Here is a 4,076-nt window from a genome sequence, read left to right on the forward strand (position 1 = left end):
ATGATGATGCAGACTCATTTGAGTTAATTGAAGCAGAAATGATTGAAGAGCTAGGTAAACTGATGGAAGCTAAGCAAATTGAGAATGGATCAAGGAGAAGTTTCGAATCATTAAATTTATCGGACCATTCTTTTAAACCTCCTCAGCCATCTATAGACGATCCTCCTATGTTGGAATTAAAGCCTTTGCCAGTACATCTAAAGTATGCTTACTTGGGAGATAACAACACATTTCCAATAGTTATTTCGGTGGAATTGACATTAGATCAAGAGGCTCAATTGTTGATATTTTTAAAGAAACCTAAGAAGGCACTGGGGTGGATGGTTACGGATATCAAGGGAATCAGTCCAGCAATCTGTATGCACAAGATATTACTAGAGGATTGCCATGACAAATCCATCGAGCAATAGAGAAGATTGAATCCCATTATGAATGAAGTTGTCAAAAAGGATATAATCAAATGGTTGGATGCTGGAGTTATATATCTAATTTTTTATAGTTCTTGGGTGACACATATTCAATGTGCACCTAAAATAGAGGGAGTCACCGTGGTAAGAAATGATAACAATGAACTTATTTCAACTCATACTGTCATGGGATGGAGGGTTTGTATGGACTATCGAAAACTCAACAAGGAAGGACCATTTTCCTCTACCATTTATTGACCAGATGTTACATAGATTGGGGATACTTCTAAAGACTGTTTAAAAAATCTGGAGTTAGTTCTTTGTCGGTGCGAAGAAACCAAACTTGTTCTTAATTGGGAGAAATGTTACTTCATGGTGTATGAAGGTATTGTTCTGGGACATAAAATTTCGCAACAAGGAATTGCTGTGGACAACGCAAAGATTGAGGTTATTGACAAATTGCTACCACCCTCTATAGTTAAGTGTATTCGTAGTTTTCTTGGCCATGTAGGATTTTATCGATGATTTATCAAAGATTTTTCGAAAATATCGAAACCCTTGTGTACCTAGTTAGAACACAACAGATCTTTCAATTTTTATAAGTTGTGCTTAGAAGCATTTGAGGAATTAAGAAGTGGCTAGTCACAGCACCAATAACCATAGCACCAGATTGACTTTACGTTTCGAACTTATGTGTGATGCTAATGATTTTTCCATAGGAGTAGTACTTGGGCAAAGAAAGGACAAGGTATTTCATGCTATCTACTATGCAAGCCGCACATTGAGAGATTCAATGCTAAATTATACCACAACTAAGAATGAGTTGTTAGCTGTGGGATTTGCTTTTGAAAAATTTAGAGCTTATTTAGTGGGCATCAAAGTTACGGTTTATACAGATCACTCTACTATTAAGTACTTGGTGACCAAGAAAGATGCCAAGCCTAGATTAATTTGATGGATATTACTACTGCATGAATTTGATCTAGAAATTAGAGATGGAAAAGGCACGAAAAATCAAGTGGCTAATCATTTGTCTCAAATTGAAGTTGGAAATGAAGATGATAATATTCAGTGCGTTTAAGATGATTTCCCAGGTGAACAACTGTTAGCTGCCATGGCATTACCATGGTATGCTGATATCTTCAATTTTTCGGTTAATGGATTGCTGCTACTTTAGCTCAGAAATCAAAGAAGGAAATTTATCCATGATGCCAAGCAGTATTGTTGGGATGAGCCATTTTTTCACACATTTTGCAGACCAAATAATTCAGAGGTGTGTTCTACATGACGAGATTCAAAGTATTTTATATCATTGTCATTCAGCATCATATGGAGGACACTTTTGGGGCATGAGAACTGTTGCAAAAGTTCTCTAATCTGGTTTTTATTGGCCAACCATGTTTAAAGATGCTCATGACTTTTGTCAAGCTTGTGATCTCTGCCAAAAAAAATGGAAATCTATCAAGGAGGTATGAAATGCCCTTACAAACTATTCTAGAATTGGAACTATTTGACGTATAGGAAATTGATTTTATGGGTCCATTCCCACCTTCTTGGGTCAATGTATACATACTTTTAACTGTTGATTATGTCTCCAACTGGGTTGCAGTTGTTGCCTTACCAACAAATGATGCCAAGAAGATGACTGAGCACTCATCCACATGACTCTCAGCCAGCTGTGCATGTACCAAAAAAAACCAACCTGGAAAGAGAAATGAAAAATGTGTGTTGAGGTGGGACGGATCTAACCAATAAAAGAAGGAGAGAGAAGAAGAAAGAGGAGAAAAGCAGCATGAGAAAGAGATTGGTGATAGTAATTCTCTTTCTACGCAAAGAAAAACTTCATTTGAGAATTCTAGAGAAAGAAAGGGTAGCAACTTAGAAGAGAGTAGAATACAGACGTGAGGAAGGGGAAGAGAAATATACCCTAGATTCACGAGCAATCTGAAGAACAAAGAGTAGCTAAAGTGTGGAATTAACTTCATATAGTTTTGCCTTTATTTTCTAGATTGAACTTTCTATGATTCAAAATTAATTGAGAAATGTTGATGAATGATTCTATTTTGGTGTTTACTTTTCCCCCCATGAACTAAATCTTTTCTGGGATGGAGTTGTTTGGGTGAATGTTTTATCATCTTTAATGCCTAGGATTTTAGATTGTCTATATAACTGTTACATTCGATTCAAGCTTCTTCTAAACACATGCATGCAAGCTCTAGACATTGTTGGTGTTCTTATGTGTTTTTAATTCTGAAAAGGTTAAGAATACTAGATCTTGAATCGTTTGAAGCAAGCAAATACTCGATAGAATATTCGTAGCACTCTAGACATAGATGTTGCAAGTTTTACAGAGATAGACCCATAAAAGAACATGTAGTGCCTAATCCAAGAATTGTTAGGCCACATATTCCAGCTCAACACTTTAAATTAAAACCAGTAATATTTCAGATGCTGCAAACGGTAGGGCAGTTTAGTGGTTTAGCTACTGAAGATCTCAAATTGCACTTGAGACTTTTTCTTAAAGTCTGTGATTTATTCAGGCAGCAGGGTGTTCCTGAAGATTCCATTAGATTAAAATTTTTCCCTTATTCATTGTGAGATCATGCCAGATCATGGTTGAATGTGTTACCATCAAGTACAGTGGCATCTTGGAATGAACTGTGTTAGAGATATCTGCTTAGGTACAATCCTCGCAACATGAATGCCAAGCTTAGGAATGACATTACATCGTTCAGGCAATCAGAAGTTGAGACATTATATGAAGCATGGGAGTGTTTCAAGGAACTAATTAGACAATGCCCGATGCATGGTTTTTAGCATTGGACACATATAGAAATTTTCTACAATTGATTAAATGCTCATATGTGAATGGTAGTGGATACATCAGCTAATAGGACATTGCTTGACAAATCTTAAAATAAAAAATATGAAATTCTGGAAAGAATAGCAAACAATGATTATCAGTACCCTAATAGAGTTGGCACTGGTGAAGAGTTGCTAGAGAAATGGAACTTGATCCGATTACATCTTTAACAACTTAGGTATCATCTTTAACAAATATGATTAAAACTCTGAAAAGACCCTTTGTAGCACTAGAAATGAAGGTTGCAGAATTAGCATGCGTTTACTATGGAGAAGATCATGTTTTTGATGAATGCCAATCCAATCCCGCCTTTGCGTATTACATGGGGAATTTTAATCGTAGCAACAATAATCCCTACTCCAACACATACAATCCAAAGTGGAAACAAAATCTAAATTTTAGCTGGAGTAATCAAGGAATAAGAAATGCCAGCAATGTTAATCAATAGAATGTGGTTGGTGTACCACCTGGATACAGTGAACCAATGTCGCAACAAAATGTGCGACAAAGTTTCTCATCTTCAACATCAACTATGGAAGCTCTATTAAAAGAATATATGGCTAAGAATGATGCGATTATTCAAAGCCAGATAGCTTCCTTAAGAGCTCCAGAGAATCAAGTGGGACAAATTGCCATTGCATTAAGTTCTAGACAACAAGGAGCATTGCCCATTGACACAGAAAGTTCTCGATCTCAAGGAAAGGAACAATGTAAGGCCATAACACTTCAGAGTGGCACTCAGCTGCCAGGAGTTGTGAATGATGCCTTTGCTGAGGAGAAAAGTTCAAAATTTCCCAAAAAAAACC

At 36.5% G+C, this 4,076-nt stretch overlaps 1 non-coding gene across 1 annotated transcript; it reads right to left on the reverse strand.

Annotated features, from left to right (window-relative positions):
* Window positions 1-3,113: 3,113 nt before the first annotated feature.
* LOC121224818 (small nucleolar RNA R71) lies at window positions 3,114-3,220 on the reverse strand. The gene has a single exon (XR_005922562.1). It is a non-coding gene; the product is annotated as a small nucleolar RNA R71 (small nucleolar RNA).
* Window positions 3,221-4,076: the final 856 nt, after the last annotated feature.

This window comes from Gossypium hirsutum, chromosome D12, assembly GCF_007990345.1.
Source record: "Gossypium hirsutum isolate 1008001.06 chromosome D12, Gossypium_hirsutum_v2.1, whole genome shotgun sequence".
NCBI lineage: Eukaryota > Viridiplantae > Streptophyta > Magnoliopsida > Malvales > Malvaceae > Gossypium > Gossypium hirsutum.